The sequence below is a fragment of the Euprymna scolopes genome, chromosome 5 (genome assembly GCF_053919585.1).
Source record: "Euprymna scolopes isolate OS-2025 chromosome 5, ASM5391958v1, whole genome shotgun sequence".
Taxonomy (NCBI): domain Eukaryota; kingdom Metazoa; phylum Mollusca; class Cephalopoda; order Sepiida; family Sepiolidae; genus Euprymna; species Euprymna scolopes.
In genome coordinates this window covers 50,352,771-50,369,074 of record NC_136486.1, presented here as the reverse complement: position 1 = coordinate 50,369,074, position 16,304 = coordinate 50,352,771, and the positions used below count along the sequence as shown (strand labels likewise).

The 16,304-nt window shown below is 33.5% G+C and overlaps 1 pseudogene; it reads right to left on the bottom strand.

Annotated features, from left to right (window-relative positions):
* Positions 1-15,816: 15,816 nt before the first annotated feature.
* On the bottom strand, positions 15,817-15,994 carry LOC145277210 (U2 spliceosomal RNA; annotated as a pseudogene).
* Positions 15,995-16,304: the final 310 nt, after the last annotated feature.

Below are 16,304 nucleotides of genomic sequence, written 5' to 3'. Positions count from 1 at the left end.
TGCTTTAAGACTGAAATACTTTTTTATATCATTCCAATCTATACTGCCCCATTTCCCCAGAACATAAACTAGCCCCGTGTCTAACTCTGCCATCACCAAGAGGCAAGTAAATAAAGATTGCAGTATATAAGACGAAGGTAACGCAAATTCTTTTCTTATTATTCCTCTAATCATGCCTTCCACTTCCCAGGAAAAACAGAAAGCGGCCCTTTTTGTGTAAACCAGAACTTTTCATTAAGCCCTTTCTCAGGTTTTAACTACATCTTCTACAAGTTAACGCACAAATACAATTCAGGGGTGATCGTAATCTATAGTGTGTAGGAGTGACAATCGAAACCTTAGAACATTCCAAGTGCCAAGCCAGTCTTTTTATGCGCCTGACCTTCTACTGCGGAAGCCTTTTCAAGCAATCAATCTCTCAACCTCACACGTACAGACTTAGGTGTTTTATTTCATACGTAGCGGTAAACATGTACACAGCTATCGAGTCGGTGCAAGCTTATCATTCGTTAAGTGCAAAACCCTTAAGTGTCTTTCCGCTTTCCGGTAGTTTGTATTTTAACACGTTTTTTTTTTCTTACGCCTTATCTCCCTTGTTCTAGTCTTCGCGCCATTCTTTTTTTTGTCTTCCTTTTCCGTTTTAAATTTGCATTTCTCTTTTGTTTTATATTTTATTTTTTGTTTTAACTTTGTTCATTTCTACTCTGGAGTAAATCGTTTTTTATTCTCTTAAATACAACGGCTGCATTACTCTTTCATGATTCGTTCGAGAATCCAATATCTTAAATTTTTATTTCATTGATTATACATTTGAATGTTTGTGTTGTCAACCTTTTCCTATCTACTTATAGTTTACAAAGAATACAACACAACATCTCTACGATTATATAAAATGAACTTTGTGTGGCTGTGTGAGTTCGTTTTCTGTGGACTCGGAAACGCATGAGGCGATTTTTTTTTTAAATAATTTCACACGAAGGTACTTGATGTGTCTGAGAGTGTTCTTACGTGGGTTTTGTATCGGAATGCGTGTGATAAATATAGAAAATCGATAATCGAAAAAATCCGATTAAAGGTAGAAATTCGATTTTAACCAAAGTTAACATTTTTATACAACCCAACATCACAAGTGCATTTGTGAAGTGTTATCACCACAAAAGCAAAGAGGAGCAACCTATAAAGTCAATTGTAGATTTTTTTAAATAAAATATGGGGGCATTCGAAAGGAATGTTTCTTGTCAGAAAAATACGCTTTCGGATTCGTTTCGAATATAAAGAAATATATCATTTATTTAACCTAAACAAACTATGTAAATTCAAACGTAGTAGCATGTAAGCTTTTTTTTTTATTAATGTGAAAATGAATTCATTCATAACACCAACAAAGAAAATATATTCCCTAAAATGAATCTCGCAATGTTTCGCTATATTTCAGTTTTATTAAATTAAAATTTATTTGATTTATGAGATTCTAATTAAAAATTGGACAGCGCTCGGGGCCCGCGGTCTTGCGTCTGATGTTGCAGGTGCAAACAAAACAAAAGAATATGACATTTAAAATAGGATGCACACATGTGTCGGAGAGTATGCAAAGGAGTACCAAAAGGATTTAAAGGTTAAATGATTACATGTGCGAAAAAGAGATAAAAAAAAATGAAATCGATCTCTTTCTTCAGGCAGATTAGACATCAGACATATCTTTCGTCTTAGTTCGAGTTCATAGTGACAATGGCAAATTTAAGGGCAATAAAAATATATCATTTCTACTTAATATGTGTAATCATTTTTATGCGTTTTGTTTTTGTCCTTTAACCTTTCTTTTTGTTTTAATTCTCTACATCATTACATTGATGACAATCCTGTTTAATGGTATATGTTTTCAATTGCACGTTTATTTCGTTAGTGAAACGTTTTTGTATCTAATAGATTTCATTCGCTGTAAAAGTTATATTTTTTTATTTTAATGACAGGAAATAACCCCAACGACAAGGAGAGAGTAAGAGTAGGGATTGCAATATAATAGCAAGACTCTATTAAGCCAAAACCGCTTATGTTCAGAAATGAAATAGACTATTTTCTGAACATGAAAAACGCAGGTGAATGTGAATTCTGAGAGGTGGGTGTGGAATTTTTTGCTTTCACTGCTGTTAAAGGTAAACAATATGAAGGTGACCCTGCCAAATGCAACTCATTTAATCGTTAATGAGATTCAAATTCCAAATGCAGGTCACCCATAATTAGTACGAATAAACTCAAATATATACATGATTTGTACGTTGTTTCGATCAGGAATGTTGAAAAATCTTTGTTTCATCTTTGTTCGATTGACATGAATATTCCCTGATTTGGATTGTAATGGCTCTGTTCAGGAATCTCTTAAAGGTTGTTTTGATATGTATTTTCTTCGAGATAACATCACAGGAAAAATTCTGGGGACGGGTGGTTAAGATGGATTTGAAACTTATTCTTGATCGTATTTTCTATTGACTAAATGAATTGCCCCCGCTTATTATAGACATTCACTACAGAAACTCAATGAACCACTCAGTTATATACTGAAGTTTGTTTGTATAAAAAAACCGATTGAATTGAAGAAAAAATTTCAATTCTATCAACAACTCTATTTTTGACGTTTTGTGGTAGCGACTACACAATATCTATCCTGATTATCAATCATATTGTATACTAATTTTTTAAATAGCAATTTTATTATGTTTCTACTGATGAGACGATCACCAAATTGCTCCCGCATGTAATTGAATAGCAATAAACAGATGGCCTTATCATTTATGACTAACACTTGGCGGAGAAGTCAGACATAAACTGAAGTTAATTTGTATCAAAAGCGGTTGTATTGCAGACAAGATTGTGAATTTTATTAACGACCTAGCACGTAGGTAGAGAGGTTAATCATGTAGTAGACTTGAATAATAACATTTTTAAACAGCAATCCTATTACTGTCTATAAAATGCGATAAGCCGAGCTCAAATGTTGTCGGATATATTACACTCACTTACTAATGCCATTGGGAAAGATATAAATGTCGGGCTTCCTTCCAGTTATTGGTAAAATTGCATTTCGCTTTCAATGTATCGTTTGCAATGAATAGTTTCCAATATATATTGTATTTCAACATTGAATAACTGAAATGTTTAATAGGCAGACAAATTAAACCGTATTGTTATTTATGATATATTATGTTTGAAAGCTATTAAATAATGATACGTAACGATCAGTCGTCATGTTACATTGCCTGGTGACTTTTAACAGTGCTTGTTTATCAGCTATTATTGTAAAGAAATGGCCACTGTTGTGTTTAAGACAGAATCAGCTGTTCGTGTATTTGACATGGCCGTAGTTCGCGCTTTATATAGTGACGTCTCTCGCCAATATTTTAACCTTAGAGAGAGTTAAGTTTTTGTTTTTCTCTAGTTATGATGATAGTAAACGTCTTTCTCTTTTCTCTAGTAATTGTAATAACGGATCACAATAAAAAAAGGCTAACAATATTCTTTTTTCTCAAATAGCCAAATTCTTTTCGATGCTATTTTTTTTACATTATTATAAAATGATTTATTCCTATAAACCACTTTCTGGAGTAACAAACGATGATAAAACCACAAAAAAGTGACCAAAACATTCATCGGCTAAAAAGAGAGATATTTTTTTTATTCTTTCTCCAAACCTCATTTCGAATTTTATCTCCGTAACAGATAATCGTTACCTGTAATTTAACTTTTGGAAAATTCCACTTTCTTATTTAAATTAACGTTACAACGAATTTTTCATTTTTAATCTAATGTTGACACACCTAGACTCATATGTATGCTGTTGTCTTATGTAATCTCAATAGGATGTGGAATATGTTAGCCAGATAAAAAGAAAACGTCTGATTAGGAGATTAAATTTCCAGTCCTGTAGAGATTGAAGATCTCTTTAAATATAGTAATGTACATCAACCATACTTTCCAAGGTCACTTTTTTGACCTTGTGTAACATCTTCCCGCCGTGGAGTGAGATAAATTTCCAATACACATATATTCATTAGAGCTAACAAGACTTCGCATACTTGAAATTCGTCCATTCCATCTGCTTGTATAGCAGTGAAAAAGAAAAGTGAAAAAATGTCAAATCTAAGTGTGACAGACATACTTATCGATAGATAACATTATATAGAGGTGCTTGGACGGATGTAAAATAAGGTGCATTTATTTAACATGTACTTTTTGTGATAATTATGTTATTTTGTACAGATCATCAAGGCCAAGAGCCATGAGAAAGTTATTTACTTATTGGGTGGGTTTATCACAAGTGTTTATTGATATTAACTATAAGGTGGACCATGCTGCAGTACTCAGCGAAACCAATCTTGTAGCAACATATTCACAAGTAAAAAGTTATTAGAAAGTGTTATACCGGCCTTCGTTGAACAGAAGAATTCACACCGATTAGCACTATAAATAGCGCTAGTAATTCCAACATCGGTGAGATAAATGCGACTTCACTTCAACTGCTAGCCGAGTGCCCAGCAGATATACACACTTTTCTATCTTTGTACATTATTGTTAATACACTTGTTCCTTAACCGAACCTCGACTTGACTGTTCTTATTTTAACTATTGTCCACGACACAGCAGAAAGTAACTTCCGTTTTATGACAGGCTTTGCAGTTGTAGTAGAAGACGAGTTATTCACTGCTAAAGTTTTACAAAAAAAGAACCAGTGTTTGAAGCTCAGTCGAGCACGTTCAATGGAAATAGCAATAGCAATTCCTCTTCTGCTATCTGAGACTGAAACGTGATAATGACAAACGAAACTACTCATAGAAAATCGCAGACAAGTTTCTTACAGATGACATACATTACCAGCTTCATATATTGTTTAAAGAACTGAATAAATATGCTTATATATTCCTTTATGAATAATTATTAAGAGATTATATTGAATTTAAAATAAACAAAGAAATCTAAAGGGATGCCAAGGAAAACAGTAGGGGGATCACCGATTATATATATATATATATATATATATATATATATATATATATGTGCGTGTGTGGGGGTGTGCGTGTGCGTTATTAAATATGTATTTATGACTTTATATTACAGAGAAAATGCCATATGTATTAGTGTACTGGGGAAGTCACGTTTCTCGCTTCGTATTACGCTCTGCAATGAATCAGATCCTTTCAAACAGCTCGGATGTTGCCGATCGAGTCTTTAGCACGTTTCTCAATCTCTTCATCTGTATTTTGCTTCTAATATTAAACACATACTCATCTATTCAAGCATCGTCAAAATCGCAACTCCTTCAGTAATTTGCGTAAATCTAAAGTTCTTTAATTGTCCCTAGCATACGTAGCGTCTTCTCTCTCTCTCTCACCCCCCCCACATATATATATATATATATATATATATATATATATATATATATATATATATATATAGATAGCTTAACGTCCAAACTAATATCCCAAAAGAATTCTTTAAATTAGTAGAAGATTCTTTCAAGCATCCTCACATATAGAGCACGATCCTAAATAAAAAGTCTATTAAATTATCCTTCTCAACTATGCCTAATGTAGCACAGACTATTATAAGCACTAATAATAAGAAAATAGAATCAGCGCAGAAAATAATTAATGGCCACCCTAGTCTAGCCCAAGAAAACTGCGATTGTAACGACCCAAATAGCTGCCCATTGGAGAATGACTGTGTACACTCAGACGTCATATATTCATGTACAGTAACAGAACTCCCGGCTAATACGACAACTAATAAGCTGACAGCCTAAACCTATAGTACCAGTTACACCAGAAAGGATCCCCATAACCCAATAAGCAATAGTACACACTCTTAACAACTGATCACACAGCAGATAGGTATAAACTCCACAGAATCTGAACATAGAAACTCAGGCCACCCCCAGATAAATGAAGAACATTTAGATACACCGCGCACAAGCCCTATAATACATGCATACATACATAGGATTATCCTCCTTCCCGATAAAGGCCAGAATTGCGAACCATTTACAATCATTCTCAAAGGAGAACCCTAAAACAAAAGCTACCCCATCTAACCTAGATACAAAATAGACTTTACATTAAAATGGAAAATACTAAGCAAATCCAAGTCATACAGCCCAGGATCTAAATACTGTCTTCTATGTAACGCACCGAAATTATAACGGCGCCTAAAAAATTAAACAAAAAATTAAATCGAGGAATTCAAAACAAGAGATAATTTGCAGCTGCAGGCACAAAAGAAAGTTCAGATACGTAAATGCAATTAACCCCACTGAAAATGCACCACCTGACAGGAACTAGCTTATTGCGCTTCCTCGCCATCCATAAAATGCAACAATATCCATCACTAACCGTTTCCCCTTTGTATAGAACCATTGGACAACACCCCAAACCAAATTTTTTAAACCACCCACAAGCACTTGCGATCTGAAAAAATCGCCATAAAAATCTTCAACTCTTTAATATAAAATATTAGCACACCCACTGAACATACAATCATTACATAACTTTAAAGAAATTACCAACCTAGAATCGCCTGCATCTTAGCAATGCCTAATTAACAATATATCTGCTTTAAACATAAGCCCACAAAAAACTTTGCCTAAAAAACCCTATCCTCGTAAATATGTACACTTAATACCACCTGTTAAATTGCAACCAAACCACCAATTAGCGCACGATCCAACGAGAATATAAGCTAAACAATATAAAACCTAGGCCCAATGAAAATATAGCTTAGAAACCACTTCCCAGGGTTAAAGACTTACAACCTAAATTTAGAACCATTTAACCACCACCCCTAAACCCCACTGGCGAGCCCGTCCCCCAAATAAGAAATTATTTAAAAATCAGCACATTTGGTCTCCACTATTAGATTTACACTAAGCCCTCCACCCAGTAGTATTTACATTAAAACTTTTAAATGTACCGAGAATAAAACCTAAGAAAAGCCCTCCAACCCAGTCAGACATATCCCCATCCCTATCCTACCCCTTCCGACTACCAGCCAAGCGCGTTCCCAACCGCTTACAAGCAAACACGTGTATTTTTCAATTTACTTCTAGATGCTACCTCCTACTGATAATATAACTTAGATTTGAACACAGTTTCGGATAATTTCCATCACAAGAGTCTCCGTTGAAAAAATACAGTTTTTTGCCATCCAAATTAGGAGGAATAAGAATTCACCAGACCAACACATCTACGAAAGACCACCTTAGCGAAATATTTGGAGAAATATGGAACTTTAACGGACAACTATAAACTATGCTTCTTGTATCTCTTGGAAATTAGAACTACTACATTAAGTAGTTACGCCGATTCGATGGACCTGTCCCTCGTGTTCATAAACGAGAAAGTATTATTCAATTTTCCAGGCCTGGCTTGTTCATATAAACATAAATTTGATGGCCTTTATAATCGAACTTCAAGAAATTTAAAGTTTTAAGGTGGACTCTTCACTGTTCCCAGTGAAGCAATTCTTTAATTTAATTTAAACAAGGGCCTTTTGTTCACCGAACTCTTACGCTTTCCCGGCTTATTCTACATCTATTTTTTTTAAATCTGTGTTTATTTTTAAACTGTGTTTGTATATATGCATATATATATATTACTTTATTTTGTACGGGACCACTTACCCCTCACTCCTAAACTCCCCTTGTCTGTATCCCTTTCTTTTACGCACCCCTAATAATTAGCATTAACAGTATTTTCATTATTAGTGTTGGTAGTAGTGGTGGTGATGGTGGAGGTAGTGGTAGAAGTATTATTAGCACTATCTTTATTATTATCATTATTTTTACTGCGTTGTTTTTAACGCTATTAGTATCGTTATTATTGTTTTTATCATCATGATTATTATAATCATCATTATAATTGTGTTATTATTATTATCATCGTCATTGCTACCATAACCGCTACCATTATCACCATTTTCACTGTTATTAACATTAATTTTTAATGTACTTTTATCACAACTATTGGTAATATTATCTTTAATGTTTAATTCTAATATTTACCTTTAATTTTGTCTTCATCTTTATTTTTATCTTCAATTTTACTTCTATTTTATTTTCAGCTTTATTATTACTACTATTAGTATAATTTTCATTACTATTATCTTTCGTACTATCATAATTACCCTACTATTATTTGGTATATTTTTACCACTCTCATAAGTAGTAATGGTTTCCTTACTCCTCCACTTTGACATCAATATGTATTCTTAACCTTTTGCATCAAGTTAAACGCACTCATAGTCATTGCCACCCTAATCTCCGACAGCTCCCTTATAATCATACTTCCTATATCATTACAGAAGAAACTTATAAATATATTGCCGCATATTACCTTTCAGTTTTACAACCTTTCATACCCCTCCCCCAAATTAAAGCGATTTTATAGCCGCCATTTGCCGTTTAGGTGGCACCAATCAAAATTACCCACTCCATAGAAAATAGACACCCCACAAATCGTTAAAATAAATTATCACGTAGCAACACTACACCCACTATTTAACCATAATACATATACCCCTTAATCTCAATACTATGTTAAAGATCACATATAATCTTATATATCATACTATATATAACAAGCTTCTCCTTATTTATTTAGAATTCAATAAAGCTTCCCCCAACATTCTAAAATTCCTCTTAATCTTTTTCGTCCCTAATGAACCTTACGCTAGATGCCGCATCCCCACCATGCTACCTAGCACCTTCTCTACTCTTCTGATAAGAAGCATTAGGCTTCGAAATGCCCTGGCATAAAGATTCCCTTCTATCCCCAAAATTTTGCCTGTATTCCATTATTCAATAAATGGTCCATTCTATATCTTCCAATATATAGTTTTGTGTCTTCATTTCATACTCTTGTTGTCCTATTATATATATATATATATATATATATATATATATATATGAGGGTCGAGTTCCGAACTTAACTAGAGGCAGTTGCTTATATACCCGCATTGATCAGCATTTGCCGCGTTAAACGCATATATTAAATTGGACGCATATTAAAAATGTATGATCTTATTTCTTGTCATTTTCAGATTATTTGTCGTCATTTCCCTTTTTTCTTTTTACACTCTCTTTTTCTTTTTCTTTACCTTATCTCATGTCTGTATTCTTTATTTATTTATCTCAGAAGAATTTTTTTCTCAATCTACATAAATAGCTTCATCACCTGCTTTTATTCCGTACACTCATCCATCAACGTTCAGTCTCAAATCCACTCCGACGTGTGACCCGGTCTACCTACCCTTTTCCATGGTTACAATCAATGCAGTTCAGTTACATTTATCTAGCAAGATTCATTTCTGGGTGACCTTGATATTGTTATCAGTTTGGGTAATAACGACTTCACCCTACTCTCCGCAGCCTGCAGAAAAATTTGATATATTTATGAAAGAAAAACAATCAATACATTTTTTCCAATATTTTGCTTCTTTTCTTTTTATAACCATCATCAAACCATCATCAAACCGACATATGCTGCAAACATTCACAGCCGCCATACCCCACCACTTTCTTATACTTCGAATATATTTACCAGCTGGAAAACTAAAGTAGTCATAGAGATCAGCATTATTCAATTTTATACAAAAATTAGACTAGCTCTGACCCGTTGAGTCACACTACTATTCTTTCCACTTTGATTTTATTCGAAAATTTATAAACTGTACCATATCTGCCAAGAAATCCTTATATATCTGAAAAAATAAAATAAACACCTTTCCTTCTGTATTATTCACATAGCGTTTTTGATTTTTTGAGATGAGAATTGGTTATTCGTATTATTTGGATTCATCGGACTACTGTTCTTATCCTGAGTGTGATTTTCACAACGTTTCAGTCGATGCAACCTTCGACCTTCTTCAGGTATATCTTGTCGAACTCAGGAATGTTTCTATCGAACTCGGGAATTTGGACGGAATTTTGAGCGGAACCCTTTATTTACTTCACGGAGGCAGTATGCTCTTGTTCCGTCAGCCATGACTGGATAGAGGTTCTAAATAACTAGCTATTGTATTTTTCAGTCGCCCACACTGAGGATTGAACTTTCAACCTTCGGAAGAATATCAGGTTTTACGATTGATTTGTCCAAATACTTTAACCACTGGTCCACGGGCCATCGACAAGATACACCTGGAGAAGGTTACATTGACTGAAATGTGAAAATCACACTCAAGATGAAAACAGTAGTCTGACGAATCCAAATAATACGATTATTCATATAGGTATTACAAAAGTAAAATAATCTTATATTTTACTATATAATTTAATATGTGTTTAGGGTATGCAATAAAACCATATGTAAATTAACTGGAAAGAGAGCATCACTCTTTCCCTATATTTTCTAATTGCTTACAGAGACAATAAAAATATTAAATAGTGGTTGAATAAAAATAGATTAGAGGGGTGAGAAAAATACATATAAGAGAGAGAGAGAGAGAGAGAGAGAGAGAGAGAGAGAGAGAGAGTAAGAGAGAGATGATTTGTGCAGTTAGTTTAAGGCAAATTAGAAGAATTGATAATATATTTTTCAAACATAACTCAATTCTAAAACTAAGACATATTTTAGCATATATTTTGTGCCATTAAAGGTGTAGGAAAACTGCTTTAGGGAAACAAACGTTGGTTAGCTCAGTATAATAACAGGTATGTTTAATGTTCACTATATTTTTTAATTAGAAAATTTATAATTAGTTTTTTTCGGAAAATGCTTAGCAATTTTTACAAATTCATTTTAAAATGGTTTATTTACAACATTTGATACACAATTTGACCTGATTAATTATTAGTGTGTTTTCTTTAGTAAATTTGTTATCATTTCTTTCAGAATACAATTTTTAAGCATACGCGTACGTGTTTAAAAGGTAAAAATGTATATACTTTCTCGAATGAGTTCTAACTCAGTCATAATCCTCTTCAAACATACGTATTTTTAAATAGAGTACGAAGAGAAAGGTCTAGAAGTCTCCTGGCAGCCTGCAGAGGCTTTAATAAATTCCGTAGTGATAATGGAACTTTTGAAAATTAAGAAGGTAGAGGGGGAAGCCATGTATTCTTATCGATGAATCTGTTGAAAAAAGCCCATGTCAAAATGTTAGATTAACCTCTAATTGACTTCGTGTCAGCATTTTAACGATGTTCGACCATCTGAAGGAAATCAAAATTAAGTTGAAAAGCTTGATAACTGGATGCTAATCAAATGATAATTGAATTATATGGTTTATGAAACCAATGTTTTCAAAATTGTGCTAGTTATTATAATGTCAGATTAAAGATACTGGTTCCAAGAGAGAAGCTAAACAATTTCAAGCATATTTTCTTATCACAATATAATTGGTATTTTCATTTATTTACTGTCTGCCCGTTACTTAAAGATGTGTACGAAAAACATCGTCTAGATTAATTAAAAATAACCATACATCGTAAAAAAGCTTACCTGCGAAGTTCACGTGTCTGATAGGTTATATATAATGCGCGACGAATGTGTTCGTTTTAACTGAATGCAGTAACACGGGGCGTGCAATTTTCAAGCAATCAAAATTAAAGAATAGAAATACCAGAATAATGGAATGTAACAATACTCTAAAATATTTTCCTGGTGTAGAGTTGTGGCGTGGTAGTAGATAATTTATAGATGGTGAATATTGTTGCTACCCTCTGTTTCGAAGGATTTTTGGGAGAGGAAAACATTTAGGAATAAATGTAATATTTTTGTACTATTTTAAAAATACGGAAATGTTCTAGAAATTAGTCTTCATATTAAAATTTAAAAAAATTGCTCAGAAAGTTTTTTGGGTTAATTTCCTATAATGTCTGAATTTTCAGGGTAAAAATCGAGATGTTAATCTATATATCTATAAAAGTGAACGTGTCTGTGTGTCTGTCTGTCTGTCTGTGTACATTTCCCTACGCAATAACTCTGTCAATTTTTAGTCTATAGACTCGAAATTTGAAATACCGGGTACTGAGATTTGGGAAAATCGATGTGACGGGTGTCAGCCAGAAATTTGGCTGTTAAGGGGTCAAATTTCAACGATTTGACCTTTAAGAACTCTACCAAACTCCTCCGACAATTTTGGGTCTACACCCTTGAAATTTTAGATATAGGTTCCGTGGACATTGGATCTAACGTAATAACTTGATTTGAGGCCAAAACAATAAATTTTCAGGGGCCATAATAGGGGTCAAAGTTTAAAAAATTACCCCCATTTTTTTTTTGCTCAGCATACACCTCTAAACACCCGGGCAACGCCGGGCACTCATGCTAGTATATATATATATATAAGAAAGAATTACGCACAAGACACGACTCCATTTAGGTTGTATATCTCAACAGCAAACGATCCTAGTAAACAACCGGATACTACACTTTATATTTTGTCATTGGTCAGTGAAGGAGAAATCATTCTAGACTGGAGAATTTTTAATTTTTGTTCCAATCCAAAATCCTATGTTTTTTATAGCTGGATTTTCTCCACGTTAAAAAAACGAGCTTGTGTCTAACTCTGTCTTCGTGAAGAGGCAAGTAAGTAGTAACAATGCGATAGATAATCAATCATTTCCAAACAGGTACTCGATGGACAATCACAAGTGGCTAAATGGTTTGGTTTGGTTGTTTTGTTTTACGGCATACCAACCTATTTCGGGTTATTTAATGCTAAATCAAGTTATTTTGGAAATAGTATTCATATTGCACCCAGTTATTTCTTTTAGGTTTTTATCCTTCAAGCTCTTTGTATCTCCAATCGCTAGTTTGTAGTGTTTGGTTTGATTAGTTAATAGTAGATTTGATCGTTTTTGTTCCCTGCTCTGCAGAACATGAATGAGTTTTGCAATGGGAGAGGGACAAGGAAGTAGGGGAGATAGAAAGAGAAAGGGGAAATGGAAAGAAGGAAAAGAAGGATAGGTGGGTTGTTGTTTTTGGTTTTTGTTTTGGTTTGGCAGAAGATAATTAAGTTTTGCAAAAGGAAGTAGAAAACCAAATAAGTATCAATGTAAAGTAAATTTCGTCTCAGAAGCCTATATCTTCAGACAGCCTGACTGAAATCTGGATATTCAAGGTTCGAATATAGTTTGCTCCATAGAAACATCTCCGTGTAACTCATATCTTACTGTGTCTAACCTACTGGGGCGGAGATAAATAAATACTCAGTTGGTAATCACACAGCAAAAGTTAGTTTCCTTACCTTACAACGATGGCATCTATTAAGAATATACGTTAGTTTTTTTTTTTTTTTTTTTTTTTACAAATGGGCCATCAATTATGAAGGCCAAAAGTCACTCTGATAGAGAAATATATTTTTAGTTTAAGAATATGGCGGGAGCATTGCGTACAATGAAAAACAGTTAATTAATTATGATGACGGTGTACGACAGGTATTTGTTTATATTCGACTTAAGGACGGACAGTTTCTAGTCGCAATGCAATGTGCTCCAAAGGTTTGAAATTCTTAAAAAAATAAACAATTTACATTGTAAGAATAAATATTATCAGTTTTCTCGCATATCATATGATCTTCATCTTTGGCATAAACGATCACGGTCATTATCGAAAATTTGACGCAGTTCTATTTCTGATTTTTCCGAATTTAATGTATAGATCTGACGTTCTCTAATAACGGCAAACACGATGCAAAATTTCAACCTGATCAAATAAATAGTTTTTGAGATATTAGTGTTGCCATGTCATGTCTTTGGGAATACTTCATAGAGTATGAAGAAGTAAGACGCAGGTTACACTTTTGTCTATTCTCACGCTGTCAGGCGCACGTATGTAGTCTCACAATAGATTCGTTTTTGTTCGAAAAAAGTAGAAAGTGGACTTTCGGTTTACTTTCGACAGCATTATAACTCTCGCTTCCATTATTTTGTGTCCTTTTTTGTGTCCATGGACGATGTTTCTGACTAAGGGAGAATAATTGCTGTTTTTGGGTCGGAATTTATGAATCTGATACTTATCATTGACTAGTTTTTTCGCCTTGAACTAATATATTTTTAGCTTCTTATATAAAGTGGTTTGTCTAAAGCGATTTCCATAAGAAATGATGCAAAATTCAATTATATAATAGGTTTTAGAATTTTTGAAGAAAATCGAAGTGGAACAGCTATTGATAGTGTTTGTCATCAAATAGACAATTGCATAGCCAAAATAAGCTGAGTATTTTTATTGACTATAAAACATAGTTATTTTCCTAATGTTGACTGCCTCACTCTTTATAGTTTATTTTCAGTAGAACAAAAAACGTCGTATTATTACCTGAAAGTTCTCATAAGTTATACTGAACCTCCTCACTGCTTAATCCAAAATTTACAAGAAAATAGAGACGGAGTCATGGGAAAAATGTCCAAGAATATGACAAACATTTTATCAATCAGAAACCGTTGTTGACGGTTTCGTATAACAAAGTTAATTTGTGATAAGTGTTTAACACTACAAACAGTACAATGAGATGAATTAAGTACATTGGGATAGTAAAGTTCATTTTAGCTAATCTTAAATTTATGAGACGATTATATTATGCTTGATTCGAATGATCTTCAGTGAAGATGAGATGTTCTTTCTGTAAAATCATTCATTTTTTTTTATAGAAATTGCTCCAGACAAGGCGTTAAGCCACTTGATACAAGGAGCTAAAAATACGACTTCAAGCTCAAAAACCATCCAACGATAAGTGTTGGATACATTCCGACACAGAAAAGATCAATTTAGCTCCTTGTCACCGGTCACTATAATTACTATGAGTATCCGTAATGAATAGAGGGACTTTTATTTTTTATATTCTTCTAGATCCTCTGTGCTTTGTCAATGCGTTTTAATATGCTAACATTGTGAAGGATGTAGCTCTACACGACACACGGATGATTATTATTTACTGCGCGTCATTATTCGGCAAATCTGTCTTGAAGAAGTTGATTATTTTGCAAAATGTAAATAGATAACTGATAAGCAAAAAATTCAAATACTGAGAAAATGTTGAATTTCACGATCCTAACGAAAGCAATCAGCCAATATAGCATCGATCATTATAACGCAGCTTTACTCTAAATCATTTAAAAAAAATAAATTTTCATAACATTTATTTTTTTGTTAATGATTTCAGTAATTTTGCGGATAAAAACGGATACTTTTTAGTGAAATGTATTCTTGATCGAATCTGGTACTCATGGAAGAGATTGAACAGCCATATATAATGATTCACAATGTTTACCGAAGATGGATATCTGTGCTTGCTTATATGCAGAAGAAGAGCAACGTGTATTGTAATACTGTGTGTAAACAGTTAAAGAAACGCCGATAGGTATTGATTAATGTGCTTGGCTTTCAGACCATTACGATTGTAACCGAGTAAATTTAATCTTCTCTCAGTGTCTCGCACATGTGAACTTGTGTCAGCCTAAAGTGAATTTAGCAAATAATTATATTGCTGTTGGTACATTTTTAGTCTATATATTTACAGCTATATATTATCGCTTTTTATCAAACACAGTAGTGAACGCCCACACAAAACATACTCTTCTTTTATATATATAAGTGATAATTTTTGTTTTTTCTTTATTTTCTTTTCGGGATTTTTCCGTTTGAATTCGAAAAAATACTCCTTGATATTTGTTTCAAAACACTGGCTTCTTTTTTCATTCTTCAAGGATACATTCCTTATATGATCGAAAACGATTGTTAGAGTAAGCAGTTGTGAATATAAATGTAATGTTGTAATTCTTCGTAGACACTTCTTTTTTTTACTTGCTTCTCCACGAGGGCAGAGTTAGACACAAGGTCGGTTTTTAATGTAGTGAGAAACCAGCTCCCTAAAAAGGGGCACTCTGGTTAGTAACAAAAATTTTTTAAAAAATATCAGTCATGAAGGAATTCTCCTCTTAAAAAAAAGCGTAGGGAAGCATCAGAACAGATACTACATTTTGGTCTTAGCCCGAAGGCCAAGAAAGAAAAAAGGCAATCCTTTTTTCTTTCTATAACTTTAAATTAAATCGAACAAAAAGTTAAATGTTATAAAATGTGATCAACCAGGTCAAGAATTCTTCTCTGATTCTCCTGACTCGTTCCTTCTTACAATATCTAGCAGAGGTCCTCCAGAATGTTGTACACTTTATAAATGTATACGTAATCGGATTACCAGCCGAGCTTTTGCCGCGTGATCGATTTTATAGGAGCGTTTCAATTACATTAATTTACTTCTTCATGAGTGACTATAAAGCCAAAGTTCTCCTGTCTTTCTTTCATGTTCGCTCGCTCCAATAA